The 15,626-nt window shown below is 43.1% G+C and overlaps 2 long non-coding RNA genes and 2 other non-coding genes across 6 annotated transcripts in view; 1 reads left to right on the top strand and 3 right to left on the bottom strand.

The window, feature by feature from the left end:
* LOC147262968 (uncharacterized) overlaps positions 1 to 15,626 on the bottom strand; it is a 355,221-nt gene that overhangs the window by 91,069 nt on the left and 248,526 nt on the right. The window lies entirely within an intron of this gene.
* LOC147263116 (uncharacterized) lies at positions 3,009 to 14,428 on the bottom strand. Of its 3 annotated transcripts, XR_015112608.1 has the most exons (5): positions 14,067 to 14,428; positions 12,567 to 12,632; positions 7,799 to 7,984; positions 7,593 to 7,701; positions 3,009 to 3,677 (listed from the first exon to the last, which is right to left on the bottom strand). It is a non-coding gene; the product is annotated as an uncharacterized LOC147263116 (long non-coding RNA). The 3 variants fall into 3 exon arrangements; XR_015112606.1 differs by having other exon boundaries at positions 7,593 to 7,984; XR_015112607.1 differs by lacking the exons at positions 12,567 to 12,632; positions 14,067 to 14,428 and adding an exon at positions 8,127 to 8,223 and having other exon boundaries at positions 7,593 to 7,984.
* Positions 5,657 to 5,729, bottom strand: trnar-ucu (transfer RNA arginine (anticodon UCU)). The gene has a single exon. It is a non-coding gene; the product is annotated as a tRNA-Arg (tRNA).
* trnas-gcu (transfer RNA serine (anticodon GCU)) lies at positions 9,112 to 9,193 on the top strand. The gene has a single exon. It is a non-coding gene; the product is annotated as a tRNA-Ser (tRNA).

Here is a 15,626-nt window from a genome sequence, read left to right as displayed (position 1 = left end):
ACAAAATCAACTTTAAACAAGTTCCCATCTACCAGCATAGCAGAGATCAGCTCATGGTCCAATACTGGGCCTCCTCCTGATTAGTAGGCTGGATTTTTACAGTGAACATTTGAAGTCACCAAATGAGAGATGGAAACAAAATGAAGTCCAGTTTGATGCTGGAAAACCACTTCTTTGACAAAACTGTGTTTTTCTCAGCTTTCGTTAAAAAAATGACAGTTTTTCATGAAACCATCCTTCATTCAGGTGTTGATGAAAAATATAATAGACTCACTGACAACAAATCTTTTGAAATGAAAACAGACACCTTGGTCTTTGTTCTGATGAGCTCTGATGTTGTTCAACTGTTGGTCTCTGAGCCTCAGCACCCCTGCCTGTTTGAAGGCGTATTCTGTCCAAGTAGAGCTCATGATGTGTTCATCTGACCAAAATAAAAATGGATGAAAATGTCAAGAACCTCCCTCCCAAATGTGATGTCTTCCACTGAAACACCTCTGGAACATTGAGAGGTTTCCTCCTCCAACAGTCTTGTCTTCTTACCAGCTTTGCTCTCTCACTACTGTTTAGTGTTGGAGAGATTTTGTTCTGTGACACCTGTGAGGAAGAGACTTCTATTCTTCTTTATGATGTCATGACCTGATTTCTGGAGTGAAAGTAGTTAGTGTGATGTCATAATGAGCTCCATGATTTTCTGTTATTTTTGGTAAGAGTTTAATTGTTTCACCTGTACATGCGTAGTTAAGCCAGAAGGGGGCAGTTTAGCTCATAGAGTGCTTGGTGACGTGAAAAATCTGTAAAAAAAAGTGTTCTTTTTCTGCGGTGGTTCTGCTGATGCTTCCAGTTCTTGCCAATGCTGAAGTAATAAAAGAAGGTGTTGTCCAGCAATGCTGTCTGTCTTCATGGTGTCTCATTGATTCCTTCATCTACATATCAGGCCACAGCAACAGTGCTGTCCCTCACTACACAACATTGACACTGAGATTCCCACTAATGATGAGTCAGCACATCCTGACTGTTATGATGACCTCAGCCTGAATGCTCCTCCTTCTTGAGATGCCAGACCTCAAAGGACTCCAGTTTGACTCAGAGTCACTTCTTCTTCTCTTGGACAAATAAATGGATGAACAAACACTAAAATATCAATCATGATTTAAACCCACTGGCAAAACCAATGTTTCCACTTTGTTGATTTGTATAATTTCCTTCAATAAATACAAGTGGGTGGAGCCCAGATGGTCCAAACCTGTTTCCTGTCTCCTGTCATTGTGGAGAGTCTCTGTTCTGTCCTGCTGCTGTCCAGTTGTCTCTACTGAGCCAACTCAGGCTCACACCCTCTTCATCAAAACATGACGTTTGGTCGAGTCCTGTCACATCAACAGGTGACGTGGAGGAAGTCATCAGGAGACACGGCGATGTACAGCTCTGTGACATCAGCAGAACTGTGGAAGTTTATACTGAGTCTCCTGATGACAAGTGGCAGTATACAGATATTAAAGAGGGTCTGAGCTAAAACTGAACCTTGGGAACTTCAACCTTTGATCTCAGAGTTTTGTGTTTGATCTTAGAATTCTTTCTTTGATCTCACTTTGATTCCTCAATGATTTCTTTGTGGACACAAATTGTCTTTGATCTCTCAATGAGACAAAGACATAGAAGCTCAAACCTCAGCCTCCAGGAGGCCGTGATCCTATAGTGGTCAGTACTCTGTGTTGTGGCTGCAGCAACCCTGGTTTGAATCCGGGTCACGGCAGCAACATGAATACTGACTAGTATTTGTTGTTAAACTGGACAGTTTGTCTGTTGAAGCTCTCTCAGACACTCCTTTATTCATCCTACCTTCAGGCTCAGCAGCATCATAGTGAATGTGTCTGACTAGGATCAGAACCCTCAACCTGTAGGGCTGTGGTGCAATGAGAACACATCTGACAACGGATCAGAGGAGTGTCTCTTTGACTCCTGGAAAACTCCATTTAAAGCTGAGAGGAACTTGTTCTTCATCACCAAATTCCCTCCCTGCACGTTGTCTCTCCAAAAGCATTCAAATCAAAGTTGAACCTTTGACAAAAAGCTCCCAGTAGGTGATGCAGGCTCCACCTCGCTCTTGGTTCTGGAACCTCACCAGTTGAAGCTTTCTCAGCACTTGGATCTCATGTTTCTGACATCTCTGAGCTTGTTTCCTATCCACCTGTCTCATATTGATGAGGTCATACAGCCTGATGATGTCCATGGTTCTCCTTTGAGTGGTTCCTTCTGGGAGAGTTCTCTCTCTGTAACTTGTGTGTGTGTTTGGTCGTATCCTGTTTCTCCTTGACAGCACTTTAGTGTTTTTACCACTGGTGTGACTGACTCTGGAGAAATTTCTTTGTGTGTATTGATGGACACGGGCCAAGCAGAAATTTCCCACAATGCCATAAGGCGGTGTTTGGTCATTGTTGAGCAGGCGTCAGTCTGACAACAATGTCATATTATTTTGTTATCACTTGACCAGACCCAAAAGTAGGCTCCAGGTATCAGTTTCTTCTCAATGCTAATGTCTGCTAGCTTAGTCTGCTGCTTTGATGGCTCTGACTACAAAAAGGTCCAGACCCCTGGATATGGTGGTTCCTACCTAAACGTAGATTCTGTCAGCTCATGTTTTGAAATCAACTCACCATGAACACAAGTAGATTTCAATGGACTGCAAATGTGTCTCATTTAATGGTAAACATGTCAAATATAAATTCCATCACCTGAGGAGGTCTGCTGCTGGAATTAAGCTCCAGATATTCACAAGATATTCTAGATCTTAAAATAAAGCATTTTTACATTTGATTTATTTTTCATTAGCCTGCTTCATGTGGTGTGATTTTATGCATCTTATATTAAATAGAGCTTCTTCAATGATAGTCCCTGAGGATGTTGGATGATATAAAAAGATGATATAAAAAGAGTGTCGTGACTTGATAAACTGGTGATGACGGCGTATCTTTAGAATGTTTTATCCAGTTGTTACTCTGGGCTCCACTCGTTGTATTTTTGTCTCATCCAACGAGAAACGATCAGTCTCAGGTTTAAGCTCATCAATGAGTTCTTGTGGATCAGTGGCTTGCATGCATGAATGAGTTGGAACACTTCTTGGAAATTAAAGAGGATTTAATACAATTAAGAAAACACTTAAGACAGAGTGATAATTCCAGCAGAGTAATGAAGGCACTTATTGAGTAGCAGGGATGAATTAGCCTCCATTTATCTGAGCTTCAAGTAGACGGCAAAGAGGCAGGTGGAAAGGTGTGTAGGATGAACGATAGTGACCTCCAAACAAATGAAGAGGACTGAGTGGAGGCTGACCAGCTCTACGGAGTCAGGCAGAGTTTGGCAGTGAGACAGGAGTCCAGGCCTGAATAGGTGAAAACCAACGTAACCGGCTGACGTTCTCAGCTGGATTCTCCCATCGATGTACGATGCCTCTCCAATGAACTGGAGGGAGGACGGCTTCCAAAGCCTCCACCTCGTCGACCGTGGCTCCCGCTGACATTCGCTCGATGAAGAAGGGAAGCACGTTGATTCGCTACCCTCTGGTCTCAGGCTGCTGGCTGCCTCGACTAAGCTGCTCTTCTCCAACACAAAGGTGGCTTCTCTCTGCTGGTCAGGATGGAGATTCAAGGCTCACAGGAGGTCAAGAGTGTAGCGACCGTGAGCTGAGATTGATGATGAATGACAAAAATAGAAAATAAAAAAAAAAAATTAGTGGAATAGAAAAGAAAAGGGGGAGAGCCGGACCAGCTGCTCTAGGAGCTCAAGCACAAAGGGCAGAAACAAGAAGCACTGAAGAGAGCGCCAGCAGTGGATGGTGTCACCACTGATATAGTAAACTGGTCTGCCTCAGAGCAGTGACCTTTGACCTGTGTGGGGTTGTTGGCCAATCAGCACACTTTGCTGTCTTCAGTCCTTCTCAGATATCAACAAATGAAGCTGGTTGAACAGACAGCAATCATCATCACTCAGAGACATCACCTGGAGAGGAAGACTGCTCAGAGTTCTGACAATGACAGTGAAGAGGCAAGGAAAGATGGACAACCACAGACAGTGAAACATTCGGAACATCATGTTTATACACGTGTGTGTGTGTGTGTGTGTGTGTGTGTGTGTGTGTGTGTGTGTGTGTGTGTGTGTGTGTAAGAATCAGAATCTTTTCTTTTTGCTATACGGGGGGGGGGGGGTACAGTGAAAATAGTTAGATAGAGCGCTCTTCCAGAGCAACCGTGCACCACAGAATGCAGATACAAAGAAAAGATCCAAAAGATAAAAGATAAAAGCAAGATAAAAGACACTGTTAGAACAGAAAGATCCATAAACCCACCAACCAGAGGTGTGTCTGGTACAGATGTGGAATTATTGGCTCACACAATGTTGAGGCAACTGGGAAGAAGACAAACAAAAAAGGCTTGTGTGATTCAGACATTCATCAAAAATGGTCCTGTAGAACTGTTCAATGTGTCATGACTTCTATCCATTTTCTTCTGCTTATCCTGTTCAGGGTCATGGAGGGGGTGGAGCCTATCCAAGCAGCTTTTGGGCGACAGGCCGTGTTCACCCTGGACAGGTCACCAGTCCATGACAGGGTTAACACATCCACAGACAAACATTCAAAGCCAGACTCAGGAGGATCTCTCCACCCTACAGACTGTAAAGGAATCATCAAAGATGGCAGTTGGAGTTCTGTGGATCTGTGCTGGATTCCTCGTCCTCACGGACCAGAAGTCTGTCTGAAATACTACACTGATTGATGATCTTTACATGAATCTGTAAATGCTTCTAAAATTAAGAGAAAAAAAATCCTATCTTCTTCATGTCTCAAGCCAAATCACATCAAGAGTTCTTTTATGATAATTTTTTTAACCGGACGTCTGCTTTGACTGGTTGGTTGTTGAAAGAGAGCAGGATAGGACAGACAGCAGAAGACAAATATAGAGAAGAAAAGACAAAAGACAGAGAGAAAGGAGGGAGAGAATGACAAAAAGATGGGAACAAGATGAGGGAGAAAGACAAGCAGAGAGAAAGACAGAGGGACAGGGGGATGGAAGACAGACACACAACCAACAACAGCAACAGCAGCAGCAATAATAGTAAACTAGCTGCCAATGATAACATCTCCTGGTCACTGAAGCAATCAACTTCAGCATAATAGGAGGCTTGAAGAGCCAGGAAATAAAATATAAGCACAATACTGATGTGAATGTCAGTGCAATACTGAGAACACTGATATGTAGACGACTAGTAGGGGCAGTGCAGTGGTTGGCACTTTCACCTGGCCCTGTGATGGACTGGCGACCTGTCCAGGGTGAACCCCTCCTCTTGTACTGAGGCTGCTGGGACAGGCTGCAGTTCCCTCTGAGACCCTGAACAGGAAAATCTGTAGAAAATGGATTGATGGATGGAGTTTGCTGTGTTTAGAGGGATTTTCCTGTTTCTCTTGATCACTTCTTCAATCTGAAAATACTTTCCAATTGAACAGTTAGAAAAATTTAACTTTTTGCAAAATGGGGGTTGCCGGTTCTTCACATTTGACCTGCAGGAACAGTCTCAAGACAAGAACACTTCTACTTTTGGTGATGACAGTTTGTTCAACACTAAACTTCATCCAGTACCATGTTGTCAAACACTGGAACAACCACAGCACCTGAACAGGGACCTGAACCCTGGACCCTCAGATTAGAAGTCTGATGCTCTACCGTCTGAGCTACTCAGGCTCTCGCTGCAGCATTTAGACAGGAAAAGAAACACCTGTGAAGGTCAAACTGCTGCTTTCTTGACTTGTTCAATCCTCCATGTTAAAGTCCACCATGCTTTTGATTGGCTCTGATTCTCTGTGGCAAAATCCAACAAGAGGCTCCAAAAATGTCTTGAATGTCATAAGAATACACAGGACAAGATGTTAGTTTCCTTCATGTCTGCAGTTCCTCCACTGGAAAGTAAAGTCAATGCTGTTCCTCTGCTGAAACCTGGGATCGGACCAGGGACCTTTAGATCTTCAGTCTAACGCTCTCCCAACTGAGGTATTTCAGCTCTGAGTGAGGGCCCTGCTTCTCTCATTTTATAATCTCTTCCACTCTCACTAGAACTTAGAGAGGATTTGAGCTTCTGAAGTCATGACACATTGAACAGTTCGACAGGACCATTTTTGATGAATGTTTGAATCACACAAGCCTTTTTTGTTTGTCTTCTTCCCAGTTGCCTCAACATTGTGTGAGCCAATAATTCCACATCTGTACCAGACACCTCTTGTTGGTGGGTTTTATGGATCTTTCTGTTCTAACAGTGTCTTTTATCTTAAATATGCCACTTTCACATGAAAACATCAATAACAGGACAATATCAAAACTATTATTGTGGTTGTTGCTTTTGTTGGTTGTGTGTCTGTCTTCCATCCCTCTGTCTTTCTCTCTGCTTGTCTTTCACCCTCATCTTGTTCCCATCTTTTTGTCATTCTCTCCCTCATTTCTCTCTGTCTTTTGTCTTTTGTTCTCTATATTTTTCTTCTGCTGCTCCAGGATCAGCTTCTATCACTCAGTGGTCCAGAACCATTATGAAGCCTGATCATGAATGTGAGCCCAGCTCTTGGAACAGGCCTGCTGCCACCACAACTAAGATCCTGCAGGTCACTAGAAGCTCCAATGTCCAGCTTACAAGTGGACTTTCCTCTGATCTGTGGTGGTGCTGAGTTTAGCAAACATCTCCAACAAGAAGATGAAGGAGGCCATCAACTCCTCCAAGCTCAACATCTATACTGGCTTTACTGGGAGATCAGGAGGTCAAATCAGATCTCCACCCTCCACCTCAGATGGTTTCTACTCACAGAGATGAGGGACCAGTTCAAACCAGTTACCTGGAGCTCCCTTAAGCCATTGTCCCCCCCCCCCCCCCCCCCCACACACACACACACACACAGCCTGTCTTTGGTATAAAATGGTCTGTCAAGTTCACGTTGGAAGATTTCTCTGACTCCATTGTGAATAAAGAGATTCTTCATCTGACACCTGAGTCTTGATCCACTGATTCCTCTGATCCACCTCTTTCTGCTCCAACAAGGCTGACATGGATCAGGTGGGTCCATGTCATCCAATCAGTAGGTTTCTCCTCTCAATTAATTTTCTTCATCCCAGTTTAGATTGATTCTTCTCAGCCTCATGAAGGAGCATCTGATCAGGTGTTTGACTGCTTGTTGGTTGTAATTCCATAGATTTTAATCTCAGATGTTATAGAATTAATAAGAACATCTTAAAGACCTTTGTCCAACACTTGAAACTCACCTGTCTGTCGAGGCCCAACTGGCCTTTGGTAGTGAGGTGGTGGATGCATGTGTATGAAATGAGGCTCGTGTTGCTGTGAGGAGCCACTAGAGGGAGACACCTGTCGTTCCTCCCAGCTGACAATGAGGCTTCACAGCTGCATTTGAAGCTGTCCTTTATTAGTCACAACTGTCTTGAGCTCAGGAGCCAAACTCACCGAAAAAATATGCAAGTGGCTTTGGACAAAAGCGTCTGCTCAATGAAATTGTAGGATTATAGAATTCTATAAATGTAGAATATAATTGTAGAAATGCTCTCTCTCACCATCCCCAATGTCTGTGCCAGGGTCTCTGGCCAGTGGTCAATGGCTCCTATCACCTGCCCAGGATGGATCCAGCTTGCTTGTCTTTGTAATTCTGCACTTATTAGAGACCTGGAAACAAAGGAATGCTGAAAAAGAGAAAATAGGACCTCAAACAAATGGGCTTGTGACATAATTTTAAAGAGTTGTGTCAATGTGAATCTTTTACAAATGTGTGTGTGAATGTGGTTGTTGTGGCCGAGTGGTGAAGGCGATGGACTAGAAATCCATTGGGGTCTCCCTGCTCAGGTTGGAGTCCTGCCAACAACGTTAAAGTGTTGATGTTCTGGAGGAGACAACATCTGATCTTTGTTAGATCCACGAGTCAAAGGTTTTCTTGAAAGGGCTGCAGCAGCTGAGGATGAGGGAGAGACAGAATTACAAACCATCTTCGTGAGGACATTTTGAAAAATGATGACATTTTGCCACAGTTATTATTGACTTGGAACACTGCAAAAATATCCCCTCTCCAAAAACCCTCCTCTTCAACTTTGTACCCAAGTTGTCTCCTCATCAGGCACCACAGTGTCCAGGATGTTCAGTCAAAAAGTCATTAATGATTTTAAAAATGTCCATCAAACACAAAATAAGGCTTCAAATAGGTAAAATCACCATCTGTAGACTGGACCAATATGCTGATGTGATCCTTTGATTAGTTTAGGATCAGTCAGAGATCAAAGACTGAAGCAGGAGATCAATGCTCAGAACCCAGAGATCAAAGACAGAATTCAGACATCAGAGACAGAATTAAGACATCAAACACATACCTAGGCTCCACCCCCCCCAGACAGTTTCCATGTAAGTCGTAAGTTTTATTTTTAAAGCGCCAAATCACAACACATGTCATCTTCTTTTTATTCTTTTTATTAAAGATTGAAGCTCCATACAAGACAGTTTGTAGACAAGAACATCACAACCTGGGAAGCTTTCACTTCTTTTGATGGGCAGCTTTGATTTCAGGTTCTACCTCTGTAAAATTGAAAGTAAAGTAAATGAAGCACCTGTGAAGGTAAAACTGATGATGTCATGACTTGTTCAGTCCTCCAACATTAAAGTCCAACAAGCTTTTGATTGTCTCTGATTCTCTGTGGCAAAATCCAACAAGAGGAAACAGAAAATCTTGAGGTTGTCTCACTTTTTTTTTAAAAGAAACTCTGCATAGGACATGGATAGGATGCTTGTTTCCTTGGATGAAAAAGTCTGGTACTCTCATCTTCTTAAACATTTACTTGTTCAATCAGGACAAGAGAATCTGAGCTTGGATGTCATTTTGTAGTAAAAGGTGAATTAAACTTGTAAACATCAGCTGGTGTTCACTCTGATGATGTATCGATGGTCTGTATTCTGCCTTCTGTAGCACGATGCTGCTGGGAAGAAGCCTGATTATGTCAGAGTTGTGTTCAGTGGCTCCTGCTGGGTCCATTTCTGACAAATAGGCTCCAAAGAGTTCAGGTGTTTAAAAGCTCAGGGTTGCTGTCAGCAGACGAGGTGGCCGAGTGGTTAAGGCGATGGACTGCTAATCCATTGTGCTCTGCACGCATGGGTTCGAATCCCATCCTCGTCGTGAGCGACTCTGGTTTCTACTCCTAGATTATGGAATTACTGTGAGGCTTTTAACTGACACAGATACCAGTTGAGTCAACTTCCCTTTCACAACCTGACTAAAACAACTCAGACACCCAGAGCTCACATGTCAATCACCTCTGTAGAAGGTCCCGCCCCCACAGAGCTATAAATCCTCCCATCAGTGAAGAAAACTGAAGACGCCTCTTGGATGAGAGCTGAAGCATCTTCAAGAAACCTGAAATAGTCCACTTGGTACATTTAAATAATCCTACAATTTCTTTCAGCTTTTGTCCAAAGCCACGTGCATGTATCACATGTATATAATATATATGTGATACTCTTTCATCTACTCATGAACCAAAAATGCAGTCTAATACCAGTAAATTTGTGCAGAAAAATGTCATTTGTGCTCCTTCTTTTATTTATTTGTTTATTTAGTATTTTTTAATGTATTTTCTTTCAATTCACATTTTGTCCATTAACTTCATAATCACTCTTCTCAGTCGCCATCTCATCACATGACTAAAGTTTGGGTTCTGTATTGGTGGTAAAATATCCTTCCATGCCCCTCACTAGTTTGCACACAGAAAAGCATATTTTACTGGTTTCAAATCTCATTTATCACTTCTCGGCTGGACTACTGCAACTCTCTCCTGTCAGGATGTCCTAAATACTCTCTAAAGAGTCTCCAGCTGGTCCAGAACGCTGCAGCGAGGGTTTTGATGGGAGTTAAGAAGAGAGAACACATCTCTCCCACTTTAGCTTCTCTCCACTGGCTTCCTGTAGGATCTAGAATCGACTTCAAAGTCCTTCTGCTGACTTATAAGGCTCTCAATGATAAAGCTGCATCGTATTTGAAAGAGCTCATTAGTCCCTACTGTCCGACCAGAGCACTCCGCTCCCAGAATGCAGGTCTTTTAGTGATTCCCAGTATCAATAAAAACAGACTGGGAGGTAGAGCCTTTAGTTACCGGGCTCCTTTACTGTGGAACCAGCTCTCTCCATGGGTCAGAGAGGCAGACACTTTAACTACGTTTAAGTCCAGGCTGAAGACCTTCCTCTATGACAGAGCCTTCAGCTAGGACTGGTTCAGGTAGCTCTGAACCATTGATAGCTATGCTGCTACAGGCTTAGACTGCTGGGGGACACATCAGGTTACATGGAGCCCTTCCCTCCTCTCCTCTCCTCTCCCCCTCTCTCCTCCTCTCCTCCCTGCACATTTTTGGAACTGTCACTACCACTACTTGTTGCACTTTGTAGTTTGGCCTTGGTGTCTCGCAGTCTCTCTGTGTTTCCACAGATCCACCAGAGCCCCAACCGCCGATTGCATCGCCCCCCCCCCCCCCCCTTATTCCCTACTGTTACACCGGCCTGCGCTCCCCTTCCATGAACCAGTCTGCCATCCAGTCCCCCATCAAGCTGGCTTGCTCTCCCTTCCTCCCCTACCAGAAGCTTCCTTCTTCAGCTGTTATTAACATTTCCGTGTTTCCCACATTTTGCATTGTAAACTGTTTTCTTGTCTGTAGCAACATCTACTGCACGTCTGTCCGTCCTGGGTGAGGGATCCCTCCTCTGTTGCTCACCCTGAGGTTTCCCAGATTTTTCCCTGTTAAAAGGGTTTTCTATGGAGTTTTTCCTCAGTCGATGTGAGGGTCTAAGTGCAGAGGATGTTGTTATGATGCCATGTGAAGCCCTTTGAGACAAACTGTTTGAGAAAACGGGCTCTACAAATAAAATTGCCTTGCCTTGCCTAGCGTGTTCTCTCACTTAAACCAGCTGTGGCAGCTTTCATCATGTAATTGATTTTAAAATATAAATATGGAACAGAACCATTGGAATAAGATGTCAGGACATTTGAAGGAATGTAAATCTCCTGTTGAAATGTTGCAGTGTGCAGCTGAGGCTCTCTGGCAGTGGCACAAGGAGCCACAATGGCAGAACCTGGACCCTCCTGGAGGAGAACCAAAGGTGAGGGCCTTCTTGGCTCCAGATTGATGGAAATCAAGTGTCTGAGGCTGTTAGCAGCCATGAAGTTGATCTGGTTGGGCACTGGTATTTTTTCTTGCTGCAGCTCAGGAGTGATTCAGGAGAAGAGTTTCAGAACAGCCAAGGTTGGGACTGGAATTTTCAAATTTCCCCTGGAACCAGACAACCTTGGGAGGTAAAACCTCCAATCATAGCCACTCAGATGCAGCAGCAGAAAGAAGCTGTCATCTACCCTGACAGTCAGAGCATCAAGTCAAGAAAACATCAACCATCTTGTAGTTCCAAACCTTCACCTCTCAGATTCAGCTACTTCTTATTGTGGGACTTTAAATTTGAACACAATGGAATTTGGACAAGGAGTTTTCCTTCAAGTCCAAACATCATCGTCCAGCCTCCAACCAGAGGTCCATCAGTTATCATGGGAGCCACATGTGGAGTCTGGAGTCTTTTCTAGAATGTGACGGCAATGACAGTCCTGCCAAGTGACATCACTGACATGAATGGATGACTTCAGTCACGTGACTGAAGTGCTATGGTTCTTCTGATGAAGGGCGGCATGATGTTTGCTGTCTCAGGCTCCACCAAATGTCCTCTTCAGGACGCCACAATGTGTCCTCTTCAGTGCTCCATCTTCCCTGCATCAGAGACACAAGGGTTTCTCCTGGTGCCGACCCGATCATCCTTCTACCGAATGGTGAGGCGATGGATCCTCAGAGGACGCTTGGATCCTTCTTCTCATCAGTGCCACAGTTTTTCATGGAGGGAACAACAGGAGCTTTTTAGTCATGTTTTGCTTGGTGTTTCCTGCTCAGAGCATCAGGATCTGTGACGCCATCTTGTGGTAGTGGGTCATCATCTTGTTGTGTGATAGTGGATTCATTTATCTGCTATTTCAACACATTCAAGTTCATTATCCCTACATGTCAAAATACATTTGGTGTGGAGTTTTAGTTTCTGGCCTCAATCATAATGTGTGCATTTATTCTTCATGAACATTTCTCAGCTTTGTAAGTTTATGATATTTTGTCTTCCTCTGTTTTCTATTCCATTGTTGTTGATGATTCTATTGCAGGTTTGAGTTCCCTGTTGACTGAAGCAGAAACAGGAACAAAAAGCTGGAGGTGGTCAGAGCTCCAAGTTGGGACGCTGATATTAAAGTAGGAGACGAACACATCCAGGTTAGCCATCACTCTCAGAACCTGCTACTTTACCTCTTCAGAATGTAGCAGCATAGCATAGCTTCATCTCACCGGTTAGTGGCCCACTTTGATGTCTGGGATATGAGGTTAAAGGTTCTTTACAGCTCTGAATGAAGGGTTTATAAAGTGTTAACAATGCCATGAATAACACAAGCATTCAGTAATCCTTGATAAAAGGAGACTCACCATCAAGTTGGACCAGTTGAAGAACAAAAGGACTTCTACACTATCACATTTATCCTCTCTCTCTCTCTGCGTGGACACAACAAATGAGCTGGTTCAGAGACACGAGGCAAAAAAAGCTGGATGAACTCTTCTTCATTCCAAAAATGACTTCACCCTTGAACACTGATGTCAGGTCATTTTATAGGGTCCTCCATTTTTTCATTTATGTGACGTTGCATATTGGGAAATAATTAATTATAAAAAAAAATACTATATTTTGATGAAAACTATATTTGATCAGCAAAACTACATCGGGTCAAATAAATCCATCGTTAGTGACGGTGTTACTAATTTTAACTTAAGTGCTCTGGTGCTGATTGCCTCATTAAGATCTTCATGAAGAAATAAACTGAGATTTGTAAAAAAATTTTTTTTTTTTTTTTACAGAGTTGGCAGTTGTCTGAGCATTGAATCTTTCTTTGTGTTGAGAACAAACCCTCAAAGCCTTCATGTTTCAGTTTGCTTCACAGCTAACAGACAAACACCTCTGAGCCTGGTTCTGGTAGTCCAGGTTTAAACACCAACACAAGGATTTTATGCTGATTTCTTCACATGCAGCTGAAATCTAGACTTCAAGTGTTCATGTGAGGTTACAGCTTCACGCCTATTTAGTTTTCAACAAATATTAAGTCACTTTAATGCATTGAGCTTACAAACGAACTTTAGTCTCAGTAGCTGAATCTGTTAGGGGGAAGGCAGTGTGGACCGGCAGGAGCCTCCTACAAAATGCAATGGAGAGAAGAAGAAATCCTGAGGAGTCGCTATGAGATTGAAGTGTTAAAGACGTGGCTCCTTTGGTGGTGATAGGATTTGAGCTATTGACTCTATTTTTAGTTTATTTCAATGTTATTGCAAACATCAGCTGCTCACTTATCAGCTAGCAAGTAAACAACAGTATTGTTCAGTGTGCTAGCTGAAGTAGACCGAGCGGTCAGTTGAGTCTTTATTTCCATGTGTGCTCATGGTAGCAGGGGTTTAGATTTCTAAATGTAACCCTTTTACCACCGGCTCCAATATTAAAACCCACCTTAGGCTTACAGGGAACACTTTAACTCATTTCAAATATCTTGTATGGTAAAAGTCCCATCTGGAATAATTAATATCAATCTAGGGCAATGTATGATTCTCACTCTTAAATATTCAACTGGAGGCTATGGGGAGTACACTTGACCTTTAAACTCTGCTGTAAAGCTTCAGTAACAACACACAAATTCAATGAAACAACACAAGATTTCAGTTTAGAAAATGTATTAAAGGCTTGCAGAAAAACACATTCAAACCTTGAATAAACAAGACTATAGAAAATAAAAAGAAGAACCCCGGGGTATATTGTTTGTCTCTTTCAACTGTCTAATTTTATTTCGAGTGCACTCATGTTTACTTTCGTTGGCGCGCTTTAGTTGGAGCTCATGATGGAAACCTTTACCAGATCCCCCCGTGTGTCGGTGAAGTCAACAATACCGGACCGCAGCCGATGAATCCCTCGCTCGTTATGGCAGCAACCGTCCCGCTCGCAGCAGCCCGCAGCAACAGACCTCCGTGACTCGGCAGCAGCGGCACATCCTCCGTTAACGACTCTCTCCCGAGGCGACTATCCGAAGCTCCTGTCCCGTCCTTGCAGCGGCGTCTCCCTTCAGCGTGGACAGCGTTAGCCTAGCTCCCGCTAGCTTCTGTAACTGGACTTGCCTGGTGCTCAACAAAACACAATCGGTGGCGGAGAATCCGACTCACGCACTCCGATCACGTCGGTCAATTACAGTTCACAGTCCGTTACCGATAAAAACTCCTCTCCGACGACACACAGTCTCCAAACTCCGATAACGTTATGCCATTAACATGATGCTCCTTCTTCCTCGCGCGCGTTTCTCCCGGAAGTGTAAACACTAAAGGTCATGAACTCACGCACGTAACCTAACGTAATAGAATTACTTCAACATTTTTTAAAGACATTCACACCCCATGAAATGATGTTTTTTTTGAAAGTTACTAATTTTAAACAAATTTTATACATTTTAATATCTTCTTCATAACAAATACTAATTTATGTAAATTTTAGCTTAACCATGAACTGGTATTTTATTCTTAACTTATTCCTATGAAAATCATGAAATAAATACCACTGATTTATCGGAGTATTACATAAACCTAGGATTAAATTAAAGCTGCAGTCAGCGTTGTTTGGGCCTGAGCCTCCTCCCGCCCACCGGGGCCGAGCAGCAGGGGTCGTCCTGAATCCAGTGATGAATTTTATGAAAGTCTTGGGACTTGTACACTGCAAGCAATTGCTGTATGTTGGCCCTGCGATGGACTGTCGAACTGTCCAGGGTGAACCCCGCCTCTCGCCCGTTGATGCTGGGATAGTCTCCAGCCCCCCCGCGACCCTTAATAGTAAGGAATAAGCGGAAGACAACCATGGACGATAAAGCCTTAAGTAGCGAGTAAGGCGATTGTTAGGTACCTGAAGCTGGTAGACTTTAGCTGAAGTTAATGCTAATGCTACCTGACATTCTTGCTAGTTTATGAACTTTAATGGCAGGAGAATAAAGGGAACTATGTTCTTTTTCTGTACTGCATCAAACATGGAGGTGAGTTTAGTGTCATTTTGTGTATAAAATACTATCACAACATACAGACACAAGGTTTGATGAAACTTCACTATTTGAGGACATTTTTTTCAATATATTTTTTCTTTTTTTTGGGGGGGGGGTGAATGTCCTTTATTATTTTGTTTAATTGTTGCTTTTCTTTTCCTGATAGTTCATGGTAGCATTATCAGCTTTAGTCAGTAGAGGGCAGTATGCCCCCTATTGTTGTTTAGTTTGATGTGTCAAATTAATTTGACCTTGTCTGCTGCCTCTTGCAGGTTTCAACTTGAATGAGAAAGTTTTTTATTATCCACCAGTAGCGGCTGGCTCATAGGGGGCGCTGGGGCGCCGCCCCACCAGATGTGGAGAGGAAAATCTCTACATGTATTTATACATATATATGTGCATATGTTTACAATTTTTAGCGTCAATGTCA

Source organism: Aulostomus chinensis, chromosome 4 (genome assembly GCF_037954235.1).
Source record: "Aulostomus chinensis isolate RoL2024-O1b breed Wild chromosome 4, RoL_Achi_v1.0, whole genome shotgun sequence".
Classification (NCBI taxonomy): Eukaryota; Metazoa; Chordata; class Actinopteri; order Syngnathiformes; family Aulostomidae; genus Aulostomus; species Aulostomus chinensis.
Note: the sequence above shows the minus strand (reverse complement) of the source record. Positions and strands in the feature narration are given on the sequence as shown.